The 17302-nt window shown below is 40.6% G+C and overlaps 2 protein-coding genes across 4 annotated transcripts in view; both read right to left on the reverse strand.

Annotated features, from left to right (window-relative positions):
* Nucleotides 1-17302, reverse strand: part of LOC134224223 (6-phosphogluconate dehydrogenase, decarboxylating) — a 342849-nt gene that overhangs the window by 149128 nt on the left and 176419 nt on the right. The window lies entirely within an intron of this gene.
* LOC134224224 (D-2-hydroxyglutarate dehydrogenase, mitochondrial) overlaps nucleotides 1-17302 on the reverse strand; it is a 131768-nt gene that overhangs the window by 76005 nt on the left and 38461 nt on the right. Inside the window, exon 1 of one of the 3 annotated variants that reach the window (XM_062703536.1) lies at nucleotides 12885-13017. The exons of the other annotated variants lie outside the window; for them this stretch is intronic. The gene's annotated coding sequence lies outside the window, so the exon portion shown is untranslated. Of the gene's footprint in view, nucleotides 1-12884; nucleotides 13018-17302 lie in introns of those variants that run through there. 3 annotated transcript variants of the gene reach the window in all.

The following is a 17302-nucleotide window of genomic DNA, read 5'->3' on the forward strand; positions in this document are numbered from 1 at the left end:
GTCTACCGCAGTCTTCTGATATTCGCGGGTAGAACAATGGATGGTTCTCCCAACAGCTAATGCAACTCGTGGTTCATTCTCCTTCTCCACCATATGCACCCTACCTTATGAGTGTTTTTCAATAGGCTCGGAAGCCTCGCTTTGAGATACCCTGAATCCTCTTTACAATAGACTCAGAAGCCTCCTTTCAAGAAGCTCGGAAGCCTTCTTTCGAAAAGCTCGGAGGACTTTTTTCAAGAGGCTCGAAAGGTTCTTTTCAAAAGGCTTGGATAACTACTTTCAAGAGGCCGGAAGCCTTGTTTTAAGATGCCCGGAAGTCTAAACTTTCAAGAGGCTCTGAGGTCGACTTTTAAAAGAGTCGGAAGACTTCTTTCAAAAAGCTCGGATGGCTCCTTTCAAGAGGTATCAGGTATCATAACGTCGGCTCAGGAGGCACGTTCCTCTCAATTTGGGAGATTTGTGCCATTGCCTTCACTGGCCTTTCTCATCATTTACCTGACGGAAAAGGAAGTGAAAAGGGGAAAGGAAGAGGAAGTGAAGTTGGAAAGGAGAATGGAACCATTTATAGGAAAGCCAATTATGTAGACTCACACGCATTCAGCTAGGGACTAAAGAGAGGTGTCACGAAAACACAGAGGGCGTAACAATGAACGAACGTCAAGAACGAAACACAGAGTACACTGTGAAAAACGCATAATGCGAATCCATATAGGTAACATACACAAAGTACATTGTAAAAAAAAAACGCATAATGCGAATCCATATAGGTGACAATTTGTTGAAAACTAAGTAAAACGCATATTCATAACCCCACTCTTATTTAACCTCACGTTGAGATTGAACAAGAGTAACCGAAGCCGAACGTCAAGGACGAGACACAGAGTACACTGTGAAAAACGCATAATGCGAATCCATATAGGTAACATACACAAAGTACATTGTGAAAAACGCATAATGCGAATCCATATAGGTGACAATTTGTTGAAAAAAACTAAGTAAAAAAAACATTTTCATAACCCCACCCTTATTCAACCTCAAGTTGAGATTAAACAAGAGTAGCTGAAGCCAAACATCAAAGACGAAACACAGATTACATTTTGAAAAACGCATAATACGAATCCATATAGGTGACAAACACAAAGTACATTGTAAAAAAAACGCATAATGCGAATCCATATAGGTGAAAATTTGTTGAAAAACTAAGTAAAAAACATATCCATAATCCCACCCTTATTCAACCTTAAGTTGAGATTAAACAAGAGTAGCTGAAGCCGAACGTCAAAGACGAAACACAGAGTACACTGTGAAAAACGCATAATGCGAATCCATATAGGTGACAAACACAAAGTACATTGTAAAAAAAAATGCATAATGCGAATCCATATAGGTGGAAGTTTGTTGAAAAACTAAGTAAAACACATATTCATAACCCCACACTCACGTTGAGATTGAACAAGAGTAGCCAAAGCCGAACGTCAAAGGCGAGACACAGAGTACACTGTGAAAAACGCATAATGCGAATCCATATAGGTGACAATTTGTTGAAAACTAAGTAAAAACATATTCATAATCCCACTCTTATTTAACCTTACGTTGAGAATGAACAAGAGTAGCCGAAGCCAAACGTCAAGGACGAGACACAGAGTACACTGTGAAAAAAACGCATAATGCGAATCCATATAGGTAACATACACAAAGCACATTGTAAAGACGCATAATGCGAAACCATATAGGTGACAATTTGTTGAAAACTAAGTAAAACACATATTCATAACCCTACTCTTATTTAACCTCACTATGAGGTTGAATAAGAGTAGCCGTTATCTCGGAGAAGTAAAAAGTCAACTACGCCAGAGCTCCAGTTAGCGCAGCGAGGGCTAAAATACTGTGAAAGGGCCCTGGTGCTTTACAGGCTCCGTTTGCGGTTAGGTTCTTATTAGACCCCCCTAACCATTCATTCGTAGGCACGGTAAGCATAAAGCCGCATCACACCGAAAATTAAGGGTCACCTGTGTGGTGGACTTTTACCACTGGAACAGGCAATCCGTAATGTTATTCTTAGCCAGATAACCAGCTGCCGACACCACACGGCTATCTAGGCTGTTCGTGGAGAGAAGTTGACATTGACTTTACGTTAACTCTCAATGTGGCCGAACAGCCTTTTGAGAGGCCTGGAATCCTCGCTTTGAGTGACTCGGAATCCTAAAAAGGCTCAGAAGCCTCCTTTCAAGAGACTCGAAAAGTTCTTTTCAAAATGCTCGGAAAACTCCTCTGCAGCCTCTTTAAAATAGTCTCAGAAGTGCTCTCAAGAGGCTGAGAAGCTTCTTTTCAACAGGCTGGGAAGCCTCTTCTCAAGAGGCCGGAAGCCTTGTTTTAAGACGCCTGGAAGTCTACTTGCAAGAGGCTCGGAACCCGCCTTTTAAAAGGGTCAGGCCTTCTTTCAAAAAGTTTGGTTGGCTCCTTTCTAGAGGCTCGGGAAGCTCCTTTCAAAAGGCTTGTAAGCCTCCTTTTTCAAGAGACTGGGAATCTTTTTTTCAACATGCTGGGAAGCCTCTTATCAAGCCTTGTTTTAAGGCACCCACAAGTCTACTTTTTGGGGGCCCTTCTTAGCCGTGCGGTAAGTCGCGAATGCAAAAATGGTAACTTGGCTTAGAAACCTCGCAGTTAATAACTGTGGAAGTGCTTAATGAACTGTCCCAGTGTGGGGATGTAATGCCAATAAGAAGAAGAAGAAGAAGAAGAAGAAGAAGAAGTCTACTTTCAAGAGGCTCCGAAGCCGCCTTTCAAAAGGGTTGGAAGCCTTCTTTCAAAAAGCTCGGATGACTACTTTCAAGAGGCTCGCAAGCCTATTTCCTAAGCCGCCATGCAAGAGGCTCGAAAGCTATGCAAGAGGCTCAGAAGCCTCTTATCAAGGTGCGGAAGCCTACTTTTAAGAGATTCAAGGGCTTGGGATTGTCTTCTCAAGAGACCTGGAGTAGGTTTTAGGAGGAGGTACCTCAATTAATGCAATAGTTTGAAGGGGTACCTATCAAGAAAAAGGTTGAGAACTGCTGATATACGCTAACTAAATCTGATGACACGCCAGTTTTGATCAATTTTATTCGAAATTCCCGATGTAATTTCTAGAGAAGTTCCTGAATAAGGGTCTGGAGAAATGTATGATCATCGGAAATATCTTCTATATTTTGTTATAAAACCATACAAAATATGTACCTGAATTCTATCCGATGTTTTGTTGGATGTATTCTTCCAGAAATTTTATTACATCCTTGAAGGTATTTCCAACAGAATGTTTATAGGATTTTTTGATGGAATTATCAACGAAATAGATAAAGATTTTCCAATAAATTCAAAATGGTATTTCCAAACTATTTTCCAAAGGAGTTCCCAAAAAAATTGAAAGAATTTTCCAAAGGATTTTCCGCTGATATTACCGAAAAACATGCTAAAGGAATTTCCTCAGAAATGTTTTAAAAAAAATCTGGAAATTCCAGAGTAATTTCCGAAGAAATCTCTGAAAAGTTGCTGAAAAAACTGAGGAATATCCCAAGTAATTTCCTGCAGAATGTTCTGAAAGATTTGTTGGAAAAAGTTCTAAAGAAATTTCAGGAGGACTTTTTGAAAAATCCGGACTTTTTTTAATTTTTATTATGGTTTTATAAAATTTATAAATTAAGTTTAACGCTAACAGGAGTTTCTCCAAAAAAAAAACTTAAGCTACTTCCAAAGAAATTCTTACGCAATTTTTCAAATTCTTAATATCTTTCTGAAGGAATTTGTACTTTGTAAAAAAAACGCATAATGCGAATCCATATAGGTGAAAATTTGTTGAAAAACTAAGTAAAAAACATATCCATAATCCCACCCTTATTCAACCTTAAGTTGAGATTAAACAAGAGTAGCTGAAGCCGAACGTCAAAGACGAAACACAGAGTACACTGTGAAAAACGCATAATGCGAATCCATATAGGTGACAAACACAAAGTACATTGTAAAAAAAATGCATAATGCGAATCCATATAGGTGGAAGTTTGTTGAAAAACTAAGTAAAACACATATTCATAACCCCACACTCACGTTGAGATTGAACAAGAGTAGCCAAAGCCGAACGTCAAAGGCGAGACACAGAGTACACTGTGAAAAACGCATAATGCGAATCCATATAGGTGACAATTTGTTGAAAACTAAGTAAAATACATATTCATAACCCCACTCTTATTTAACCTTACGTTGAGATTGAACAAGAGTAGCCGAAGCCAAACGTCAAGGACGAGACACAGAGTACACTGTGAAAAAAAAAAACGCATAATGCGAATCCATATAGGTAACATACACAAAGCACATTGTAAAGACGCATAATGCGAAACCATATAGGTGACAATTTGTTGAAAACTAATTAAAACACATATTCATAACCCTACTCTTATTTAACCTCACGATGAGGTTGAATAAGAGTAGCCGTTTATCTCGGAGAAGTAAAAAGTCAACTACGCCAGAGCTCCGGTTAGCGCAGCGAGGGCTAAAATACTGTGAAAGGGGCCCTGGTGCTTTACAGGCTCCGTTTGCGGTTAGGTTCTTATTAGACCCCCCTAACCATTCATTCGTAGGCACGGTAAGCATAAAGCCGCATCACACCGAAAATTAAGGGTCACCTGTATGGTGGACTTTTACCACTGGAACAGGCAATCCGTAATGTTATTCTTAGCCAGATAACCAGCTGCCGACACCACACGGCTATCTAGGCTGTTCGTGGAGAGAAGTTGACATTGACTTTACGTTAACTCTCAATGTGGCCGAACAGCCTTTTGAGAGGCCTGGAATCCTCGCTTTGAGTGACTCGGAATCCTAAAAAGGCTCAGAAGCCTCCTTTCAAGAGACTCGAAAAGTTCTTTTCAAAATGCTCGGAAAACTCCTCTGCAGCCTCTTTAAAATAGTCTCAGAAGTGCTCTCAATAGTGCTTTCAAGAGGCTGAGAAGCTTCTTTTCAACAGGCTGGGAAGCCTCTTCTCAAGAGGCCGGAAGCCTTGTTTTAAGACGCCTGGAAGTCTACTTGCAAGAGGCTCGGAAGCCGCCTTTTAAAAGGGTCGGAGGCCTTCTTTCAAAAAGTTTGGTTGGCTCCTTTCTAGAGGCTCGGGAAGCTCCTTTCAAAAGGCTTGTAAGCCTCCTTTTTCAAGAGACTGGGAATCTTTTTTTCAACATGCTGGGAAGCCTCTTATCAAGCCTTGTTTTAAGGCACCCACAAGTCTACTTTTTGGGGGCCCTTCTTAGCCGTGCGGTAAGTCGCGAATGCAAAAATGGTAACTTGGCTTAGAAACCTCGCAGTTAATAACTGTGGAAGTGCTTAATGAACTGTCCCAGTGTGGGGATGTAATGCCAATAAGAAGAAGAAGAAGAAGAAGAAGAAGAAGAAGAAGAAGAAGAAGAAGTCTACTTTCAAGAGGCTCCGAAGCCGCCTTTCAAAAGGGTTGGAAGCCTTCTTTCAAAAAGCTCGGATGACTACTTTCAAGAGGCTCGCAAGCCTATTTCCTAAGCCGCCATGCAAGAGGCTCGAAAGCTATGCAAGAGGCTCAGAAGCCTCTTATCAAGGTGCGGAAGCCTACTTTTAAGAGATTCAAGGGCTTGGGATTGTCTTCTCAAGAGACCTGGAGTAGGTTTTAGGAGGAGGTACCTCAATTAATGCAATAGTTTGAAGGGGTACCTATCAAGAAAAAGGTTGAGAACTGCTGATATACGCTAACTAAATCTAATGACACGCCAGTTTTGATCAATTTTATTCGAAATTCCCGATGTAATTTCTAGAGAAGTTCCTGAATAAGGGTCTGGAGAAATGTATGATCATCGGAAATATCTTCTATATTTTGTTATAAAACCATACAAAATATGTACCTGAATTCTATCCGATGTTTTGTTGGATGTATTCTTCCAGAAATTTTATTACATCCTTGAAGGTATTTCCAACAGAATGTTTATAGGATTTTTTGATGGAATTATCAACGAAATAGATAAAGATTTTCCAATAAATTCCAAATAGTATTTTCAAACTATTTTCCAAAGGAGTTCCCAAAAAAATTGAAAGAATTTTCCAAAGGATTTTCCGCTGGTATTACCGAAAAACATGCTAAAGGAATTTCCTCAGAAATGTTTAAAGAAATTCTGGAAATTCTAAAGAAAATTCCAGAGTAATTTCCAAAGAAATCTCTGAAAAAGTTGCTGAAAAAACTGAGGAATATCCTAAGTAATTTCCTGCAGAATGTTCTGAAAGATTTGCTGGAAAAAGTTCTAAAGGAATTTCAGGAGGACTTTTTAAAAAATCATGACTTTTTTTTTTAATTTTTATTAACGTCTTAATAAAATTTATAAATTAAGTTTAACGCTAACAGGAGTTTCTCCAAAAAAAAAAAACTTAAGCTACTTCCGAAGAAATTCTTACGCAATTTTTCAAATTCTTAATATCTTTCTGAAGGAATTTGTAAAGGAATTTCAAAACGAATCCCCAAAGGAATTTTCGAAGGAATATCTGAAAGAATTACCAAAATGTTTTCCGTAGATATTTCTAAAGGAGTTCCAGAAGGTATTTCCGAAGAATTTCCGAAACATTTCAAAATGAATTATTTGAAGAATTTCCGGAAGAATTCCAAGAGGAAGTTTTAAATTCCGAAGGAACACCTGAGTTAGAATCTGAAGTAATTCTTTAAATTTATTCTTTCAATTTTCGAAGAAACATTGAGGAGCATTTTTACATTATCTTCCGAAGTTGTTTCCGGAGGATTTTTTTAAGAAGTCCCTGGGGGAATTTCTGAAGGAAATCTTGAAGCAATGCCCAAAGAAATTCTTGGATAAATCTAAGAATGTCGGAAGTTCCTCCAGGAGTTCAGTTTAAAAATCCTTCAGGAATTTGTTATTATCGGGTAAGTATGCCCAGCGCTATGCTGAGACTCGCTGCGGGCTTACCGGTGGTATCGCCGGGGTTGCTTGAGGATCTTCCTCGCTCCTTGCTTTGTTGCAACTCGACCAATAAGAAGGCCGATCGACTATCGGCGGAAACAATGCCAGGTTAGGCCGACTACGGACCAAAGAAATTACGGCATTTTTGCTGGGGTTTTCAACCCAAAAACAGTGGGACTGTCCTCAACGCCTACTTTTGTTCCACACACTTTCTTTTCTACTCTTCGACTTCCAACTTTGGTAACTTTGTAACATCCGTTCGCTTCGAAATACTTTGGAATAGTGACCACATCCCAGGGTCATGACCTCATGACCTCCTAGTCATGACTACCTTTTCCAGGTCAGTCACCTCGTCTCAAAGTATCGACCCATTAACGCCACCCCTTAATTGATACTTAACGAAGGTGCCCCGGGGAAAATGTTCATTTTTGATCATTTATGAAGACTGGTTTGCGGCACCTCAAACTTCATATTTTTGCAAAGCAAGATCAATGGAGCTCATTTTGAGGGTTTTTGGACCAGTTGGACATGTTCCGGAATTTTCCGGAATGGTGTTTCCTGGGGAAAATGGCCATTTTTGATCATTTATGAAGCCTCACTTGCGACATTTCAAACTTCATAATTTTGGAAAAGAAGATCAATGGAGTTAATTTTGAGGGTTTCTAGACAATTTTGGCATGTTCCGGAATCTTCCAGAATTGTGCCACCCTCCCGGTGAAAATGGCGAGCTTTGATAATTTATGAAGCTTCGCTTGCGACATCTCAAAGTTCATGATTTTGCAAAACAAGATCAATGGAGCTAATTTTTTGGTTTTCTGGGCAAGTTTCTAAATCCCCCGGACTGATGCCCCCGGAAATTTGATCGGTCATAGAGCCTTGCTTACGACAATCTTAGTTATTCGACAATAGACTGGCCCAGCTTAGTATGGAGAGAAAAAAATGTTGTCGAATTCCACGGGGCACCCCCCAGGATTGTGTCTTTTGGCGAGAAAACCAAGCTCTCAAAATTTCAGCTCAATCGCTTGTTGCATACACACTTAATTTTTTTTACCGGGATCTCAGCAAAATGTTAAACTTTTAGCGAGTTTCGCACAGCCGTGCCCCAGCAAACATGTTTTTTGCCGAGATTTTTGTCAAAGTTGCTGAAAATCAGCAAATAATTTGCCGAAAATCAGCTAACAAACGTCATTTTTGCCGGGATATCAGTTTTTATTTTGCTGGGCAGACGGCTGTGCGGATTTTTGCCGAGCTGCAGAATTAAAACTGAGTGTGTAAGCTGGCGCAATTGAATTGAACTTTATATGGGGATTTCAGTCAAAATATATAGGAAAATACACCTCCGACACTCATTCGATCTGGAAATTGATTCTGATTGCTCGAATGAGCTCAGAATTGCAAAAAGGGCTATTGGTATGATACAGAACAATTTCACAGAACATTGTACGATGATTAAATGAAGTTTTATTTAGCTTTCGGCAGATTGATTAGGGGCTATTTTGTGTACTTTTGTATTTATTGATGGATTTGAGTCAGCTGAAAACTATATGAAAGTTCATTTAATCATCGTGCAATGTTCTGTGAATGTTCCATGGATGCCGCATGGTACTGCCTCATAAAACCTCTTGCAATTGGTGTTAGTCGACGGCATAAAATTTTTGAGAGTACCTTATAGGCGGCGTTCAGCAATGTGATTGCGCAGTAGTTGCTACAATCCACTCCACCAGTGCCTTACCACCGTGCTTAAATAGGTCGCCTTGTAGTTGGTAAACCTCAGCGGCTTTGTTAATTTTCAGCCGGTCAATCTTCTCCTGGATTTCTTGGAGATTCGGAGCCGGAAAACATATGTCCTGCGCGCATGCTCCCAAGTTCGCCACCATGCCGCCATCGTTCTCTGCCACATCGTCATTCAAGTGCTCTTCATAGTGCTGTCCCCATTTTTGGATCACCTTACGCTCGTCCGTAAGAAGGTTCCTGTTTATGTCCTTACACATATCAGTCTGTGGAACGTGGCCCTTATATGAACGGTTCAGCTTCTCGTAAAACTTGCGTGCGTTATTAGCGCGGTACTGTTGCTTCATCTCTTAACGGTCTCGAGCTTCCTGCTGGAGCTTTTTCCTCCGGAAAATCGAGTTTTGTCTGTTCCACGCCCGTTTGTATCGTCCATCTTCCAGAGAAACTGCACCTAGCTGCTCTTCCTTTGGGAGTGCCACTTTCAGTTGCTGCGCGTAGTCTTAGGCTAGTCTATCGTCTTGTAGCCGCCCAATATTAAGCCGCGGCTTTCGGCTTCGATGCGTGTTGCACACCGTCGAGAGTTTTGAGCGCATGCGTACCGCAACGAGGTAGTGGAGGGATTTAACATTCGCACTGCGGTAAGTGCGAACGTTCGTGATGTCAGAGAAGAATTTGCCGTCGATTTGAACGTGGCTGATTTGGTAGGCTGCAAAGTTTATGCATACTTGGCCGTTCGATACGGTATGCAGACTGTCTGGTCCGATGATCGGTCTATACATTTCCTCGATTTTGACGTCCCGCAGTGGGCACCCTGCTGTTCATAGAACGCTTTTTTCTCATCGTCGGATCTCCCTTCCTTTTTATAGAGGGATGAAGGCAAATCTGCAAACAGACACCTGAAATTATCACTCAGGGAGTGGGGTTGACGGAACGCCGGACTCACTAAACCCACCCAAGCAACAGAAAGTTCCTTGAGTTACCTTCTATACTAATACCCTTTTTACCCCAGGAATTGCCACCCAGCATTACTTCTGAGGGGGTCGCCCTTCCTGTGGTCGTGCACATGTTCACACTTTCTGTCCTGTCTTGCAGATTTTCTGCAGCGCTACGACCTCGAAGTTGCGGGGATGTAGTTAATCGTAGATTATCCTGTCGGAACCTGCGAGACCTAATGACTTCCAGCTTCATGTTTCTAGCTTCTAATCGTGATCCTTCATTCACAGCCTAGGTCTTTGCTGATTGTATCGACTCGTACTCGACTCGTAATGATTGGTTTTAAAGGCGGCATATTGGGCCTTCGCAAACCTCCTGTCTCGTCGGAGGACCGTCGTGTTACCAGGATTTGGCTTGTGCGCTTTGAGTGGCACACAGTCGATTTGGCCGAGCCTGCTTGCGGTTCAACAGAGTTCAACAGAGCCCACTCTCGAACCCCACCACATCCTAGGCAAGCACCACAACTCACAGTTCGCCTGGGGAGGGATCGTCAAGCCCTAGGACATAGCCCATGCTACCCAGTATGTTTATTATTTTGAATTGATTTATTATTTAGTTTTAATTATTTTTATTATTTTACTATTGATACATAGTTGTTGTTACCCACATTTTGGATGACTGATTTATAATAAAATAACTACATTCTCTACACAAAGGTTTGGCAGATACACGACCTGTCAAGTCTTTAGCTTCTCTGTTGACCATTTCTGATATATCGTCGATGGTTGCATCGCCTCCTGCATCAGCAAATAAAAACAAAGATCTAAAGAATGACTAAAATTTTCAAATTTCTTTAGGTCGAGTTGAAAACGTCATAAAATCGGGGAGTGGCAAAATCGGGTCGATAGTGTATTTTTTACCCACTTGTTTTTTAGAGGAATTTGGAATTTAAGCTTTTTCTACGCGTATTTCAGATGGTTAAAAATTTATTTTTTAAGCATACTAAAATGCACTAAAGGTAAACTAATTCTTCTTTTCATGACTCACAACAACTCACGTAGTAGGGTAACCAACTTGATTTGGACCCCTACACGTTTTGGACCCTCCTGACGACATTTTCTTGATTTTTGAACTAAAAACAATGCTGCTGTCAATTCCCCCATTGGCTTCAGGAAAACAATTTTGTTCAGCATCTGTTTCACTGGTTGCCCGTGTGAAAAAAGTGATATTTAGATTTCGAGGAAATTATTTTGCGAGCGTTACAATGCGTTACGCTTAAAAGTATACATCAATGAAAATCTCAGAACGCACAAGTTTTTGTCCAAATTGTGAATTTAAAACGCAGGAATCTTCTTATTGATGCATGCCAATCGATAAATAAGACTTTGCTTCAGCTCAACCAGGGTAAATCAGAAATTCTACTTTGAAGAGACTAAATTGGGGCTGTCTAAAATGTGTTGTACTGTCCAATACGAAGAATATTTTAATTTCCGAAACTTACAATTCTCAGCGATATTTCAACACTGCCAATTTTAAATTTCTATTTTATAAATGAGAGTTTCATCTATGAAATGGTGTGATTTCCACCTATATCAAAAGTGCAATTCGATACATATAAGCAGATATCGGTACACTTCCTCTAGGGGTACAAAATGAAACATTTACTCTAACTCATAATCGTACAATTTTGTTATCGCTCTCTATTTTTTAAACCATCCTCCATCGAAAGCAACTTCCAAGATACCATTGTGTACGAAATAGCCACATTAGGTATATGACGCAACATAAATGGCTGACAAGTAACATATTGTTCCGACATACTATTTTATTACCGCTTTTCCATCTTTGTTGCCATCTTTTCCACTGTAGTCAGCGAGACATGCTAATCAAAAGCGGCAACGCAGCAGCAAGCAAATAAAATTCAAGAAACGTCTCGCTTCATGAAGTGCACGGCCTCGGCAGCTAATAAGCGAACGACCGTCATGAGCTACCGTTTCTCGACTTCATTTTTAATGCGCAATCGCAATTCCGTATTCCACTCGACAACCATTCGTCGCCAACTCGCGCATATCAATTTCCCTTCTGTTTGCTTTACGATTGTAAAGTGTCGGCGAAGGTGTACGACAACAGGGCGAAACGAAACAGCTCTAGTGGTAGAGGAACTGGCAATCAGTTCCAATGCCGTCGGTTTTGGTCGGTGGGAATGATTCAGTTATTGGAGGCGATTGAATACATAAGGAACGTCCCCACCACTGCGAGGTAAAACGAAGCAAACAACGCAGAAGCAGTAACACCATCGAAGGAGGAAAGCAAAACCACGCCCTGGACGCCTTCAGTTTAGAACATGCTCCCCACCCAAACGCCACGTACCGCCCGAGCGAAACAAGGATAGAAATAGAGCAAGACAACCCGTTCCACTATACGAACAAGGCAGGGGTTCAGCCCGAGAGTGGGAGGTGTAGAAACGGCCGGGCCACGCATCTGCGGAAACAACAGCGGCAACGTTTCCGTGGCTACCAGCTAGTAACGCGTCGGTCCCCGTACGAAAGTGACTGTGTGCGCGCCCAGGCCCGAATGTTCGGCTTCATTGTGTGCTCGTTCTGACAGGTTCGTCGCCGTCGCCCAGCAGTGGCGCTGTGTGTGAAGAAGGCAAAGAAGGAGAAAGCGCATAGGCTCGAGAAGAGTGTGAGGAAACGAAGAGAGACAGGAAAGTGACACAAAAAGCGGTGCTTCGTCAACAGCGCGTGTGTGGCATGTTGTAAATGTCAAAATCGTTTGCTAGTGTGTTGGAAAAGAATAGGAAAAGTTAATTGAACAAAAGAGTTTGATCGTATTAAGTGACTACTATCAGTGACACAAGTTTTTGCTGGATATCATGAGTGCTGCATTATGAATGGTGAGTAACATTTTGATTCAATTATTTTCGAACAATCGTCCATTGTAAGGCCAGCACTTATATTTCCATCCAGATTACTTCTAATTCTGGATTTAAGGTGTTAGTAGTGTTTGTGCAACAGAACACGCATCAGTGTGGGTGTGTGTTTTGTTCAATTTACGATTGCCACTAATACAGATTGTTTCTACTTCAGCTGTCAATCCTCAATGTTTTGATTGAAGCAAGATGATCGAAATATTGTTATTTGCAATACAAAAATTGATTAGAATTTTGTTCCATTAATATTTTTTTTATGTTGTTTAGATAACTCAACCAAACAATTTCACGTACTAAATAATAATTTAGATAAGTTCTATGTAAAACGATGGATAATTAATTACCTGTGTTCTCTGATGTTTTCCTCTAGTAGCACATGTAAGCAAATATTTGTTCAGTTATACTGCATAAATAAAACAAATTTAAAGATTCATTAGAGGGACTTGTATCCAAACTATTATTTTGCTGAGACTGAATTAATCGCTGGTGTAACACTGTTGAGGCAGCGGTAAATACAACCTCAATATATGATATAGAAAAAACTTACATTGCTTTTTTTAATAGAATGATGATTTATAGATAGATTAAGAATGTATTCTGTTTTATCGGAAAGTATGCTTCAATTATTTGAAAGTTGACTTTCACGACCTTAGTATCAATATTTATTGTTGATTTCCAGATAATTTTTACTACTCAATTCGTAATTAGCTTTCTACGTCCAGTGGATGATAATGTGTGTAAGCATAGAGTAAATCTTGTTGTGTTTATAATTTACCACGAATTTATTTCACCAATACATTGATCGATGAAAACAGTAGAGGCACGTAAGTGGTTACCCCTTGATGGATCTGTGATGTTTGTTTTCGTAAAGACAATAAATAATAATTCGGCTCAAACGACAAAAGTAAACAAAGCCCATTTTTTACGTTTTTGCAAAGTATTACAACAGTTGTGAAGAAGTAAGCTTTAGCTTTAGTGGTTAGTTCGACACTGGCCACATCCAGTATTACATTCCACGGCAAATTTCTTAACATTTCCACCATGAATTCATCTTGATTTCCAAATAAACGTTTTCTGAATTTCCACGAGAAACTTTACTGAATTTTCAAGGGAAGCTCTTATGAATATCCTCGTAAAATTATTCTGAATTTTCTTTTGGAAATTCTATTTACTTTCCACGGGAAACTTTCTTAATTTCCACTCTTCTGAATTTCCAATCATCTTGAATTTCAAATTCATTGGAATTTTCATGGGGTATACTTTTGAATTTTTTGATGATTGACAAGGAAAAAAAATTGAAATGAATTCTGATATTTTTTTTATTTAAAATCCTATGTACAAAGTGAATTTATTCGATGAATGCTTATTCCAATACTGATGTTTTTGGGCAAACATTCATTTTTTGCAACAATCGTGTAAAATTGCGAATTACGCTATCTATTCGTTCATTTCAGAAAGAAAATACAGCATGAAGAGAGTGTGATAGCTGAAGCGCACGAAAACATAGAAACGATTTCCCGTGAAGTCAGAAAACGTATTGCTGCTGCGAATAGACGCAAACGAAATTCACTCTGCATAAAACTCTGATTCTACCAGTGGCCCTTGACGGACGTGGAGCGTGAAAGTTGAAAGAGGCGGACTGAAATGCTTTCAGAGTTTTCGAGCGAGAAGTACTGCTTACAATACTTGGTGTAAACTAGAAATTGTGTAGCGCAGACACATAAATCACGAGCTGTAGCAAGGGTTCAAAGAAGAAAATATTCTGAATCATATAAAATACGGCAGACTACAGTGGGCTGGTCATTTACTGCGAATGTCATTTTTTGACACTTTTCTAGGCAGCCAAGTGTCAAAAAACGGCAGTTATTACCATGCGCGAAATGCTGGATAGCGTGCATTTTCCCCCGATGTAAAGTACACTTTGGAAAATAATTTTACTTTGGGTAGTTATTCCAAAATAAGTTACTAAATTGTTATGCTCATTCATGTGACATGGATGACATCATCTTATGAAGTCTAATTTTGTCAGATAGAAGCATTAATGTTACTGTTTTCTTCAGTTTACACGATCCTCAAAATTCTCCCGAGGTATTGGATTTTATCGAACACAAAAATCATTAAGTTTTTACCTGCTTTTGATTCCTTAGATGAAATATTTTGAAATTTACAGAGCGGACGGCTGGATATTATATCTTTCGAAAGGCGAGTGCAGAATTGATGGACATTTTTTTCTTTAATAACGGTCATAGACACACCGTGTGAAGAAACATCGTTTGCTATCTTCAATGAATAGGCCTTTCCATGTACCGTTTGAAACTATTTGAGGAACTATCCGGCTTTGTCAGAAATATAATGTATGATATGCAAATGATATTGAAACCAGATTTCTTTAATGTCGAGTCTAGAGCTCTTATCGGTAGTGGTAATGTAAAACAGTGATTCCCAAAGTGCGGCCCGCGGGCCGCATGCGGCCTCTAAGCCTTTTTTTGCGGCCCGCGAAGGATTTTTGAGATTAAACTACATGTGGCCCATTAATATGCATTATACAGGATATACAGGATATATAACAGGAAAAGCTTTTTATTATTTCCAATATTTCGGTGTACTCTGGAACATATCAAGTTCACATCATTGTGATGTTGAAGCATCATTTATATTGATAATAGTTCTATCATTATGATTGATGGAATTCATAACTTCATACATACATGTTATGCAGGTCGATAGCAAGTATAATTCGATGCTCTCACCCAGGTTATAATTGTAATGATTAATTATTTTAGAGCGTCTTAGGGGAAATGCTACAAGGTTAAAAGACTATTATTCTTACTTCGATAATAATCCATTGTTTTACACCACTGTTCATTAATATAAAGCACTTCTCCAATACAGCGTTATTATGTGATAAAATCAAGATGTTAACAACGAATGACCAGAAATTATTAAGATGTGTGTCTGGAATCGAACAAAATTGGATATACTCGATTACGGTCAACAAGTCTCCAGATAAAACTCGAGACGCTTTCAATAGAATACGGATCAAGCATCTTTTTCAGGAATCCACAAGCTGCATCGAAATGCTAATTAGCTTCTTCTAGGACTCTCGGAGATATCCTTGGTCCCAGGAACCTTCCGAAGCGTAGGGGGCATGTTGCTTTACATCAGTGGTCCCCAGCATGGTTACTATCAAGGGCCACATAGAAATTTCGAGCCATTGAAGCGGGCCGCAGTATATTTGCAACATTCGTTTTCAGTTCATATTGCATATTACAAAATATTGTATATTTGAACTAATATGTACTTGTAAGGACTGGCGTAGCTGACTTTTAGTCTTAAAACCCTTTTATGCAGTAGCGGACTTGACACGGAACATCACCAAGAAGCATCTTTTCGGCTAAGTTGGCAGATTTTTAAGTATCTTTTTGGAATTCGTTTGAAATTTTGAATAGAGTCCTGGATTCAGTTGAGATTCTGAACATAATCCGTTTGGGATTCTGAACAGAATTCGTTTGAAGGTTCTGATCAGAATATGCTTGTGATTCTGAAAAGAATTCGAATGGTTATTTGAACAGAATCCATAGTTGATAGAGCAAGCCAGCAGCGTTACATGCACTTTGATTTTGCAGCACGCTTAAACGCCGGGCACATCGAATCCCCCATGGGGTCTGGATTTGCTGGAACAAATCAAACAATTGGAAGAATTCGTGCAGCATTGTATCTTATGTCCCTCCAATCCGCAGCGTCGGCAGAGATTGCTTCTGTCAGGGCCTTTGCAGTCTCATTGCTTGTGCCCCGGTTCCAGGCACTTGAAGCAAACTTCGGGTTGCTCGTATATGCCCACAGGGCATACCGACCATCCCACCTTGACGCTCCCTAACTTGACTACCTTGGAGGCGTCCGCTGCAGATAGCCGAACCAATGCTACCTGCGTCCCTACCAGACCTTTCCGTAGCCGAACGGCTGCGGTGGGCGTTTCCACTTCACACTGTCGCCGCAGTGCCGTGACGAGCTCTTCAACTTCGGTGATCTCGTCCAGGTCTTTAACCCTTAGATTCACCTCCGTCGTGAGTGCTCTCACCTTGACCGTCTCGCCTAGGACTTCCTCCGCCAGCTTCTTGTAGGCGGCGCCCTTTTGCGAGACGCCCCGCTTCAGTTCGAGGATCATCTCGCCCATCCGGGTACGTCACCGAGCTTGACGTCACTCCTCATCGCCTTCAAGACGTCCGAGTACTTAGCCTCGTCCGCCGTGATGACTAGGGCATCGCCCCTGGAACGATTGGCGCCTACCCTAGACTTCTTGCTACCCTTATTTGCCTGGGCCTTCTTTTCGGCCCTTGACGTCTTCGGCTTCCTCTTGTTCTTGACCAGGGTCCAGGAGGCGTCATCCCCCTCTATTTCCCTGGTCTGGTGCGGCTGAGAGCTCTCAGCCTGCCGTAACCCCTTACCACCGTCTTTCCTGGGTGGACGGACCTTTTCAGGTCCTTCCTCCCCCGGTTTTGGAGGTAGCTGGCCGGGGTTCAGCTTCCCAGCCGCACTACCCTTGTTCGGGGTAGTAACCGATACCACATCACCTGGAGACTGTCTCCCCCTTTTTTTTACGAAAATGGTGGCAATACATTTTAACTAATGCAAAAACATGCAAAATGATCGAAAAAATGTGATCTATTCTCCTGAAGAGCTTTTTTGACCATTCTAATGTGATTCTTTCAATATATTTTATAATGCGTGAGAAAGGCATCATCACTGCTAGGTGGATTAATCT

This window comes from Armigeres subalbatus, chromosome 3 (assembly GCF_024139115.2).
Source record: "Armigeres subalbatus isolate Guangzhou_Male chromosome 3, GZ_Asu_2, whole genome shotgun sequence".
NCBI classification, from domain to species: Eukaryota; Metazoa; Arthropoda; class Insecta; order Diptera; family Culicidae; genus Armigeres; species Armigeres subalbatus.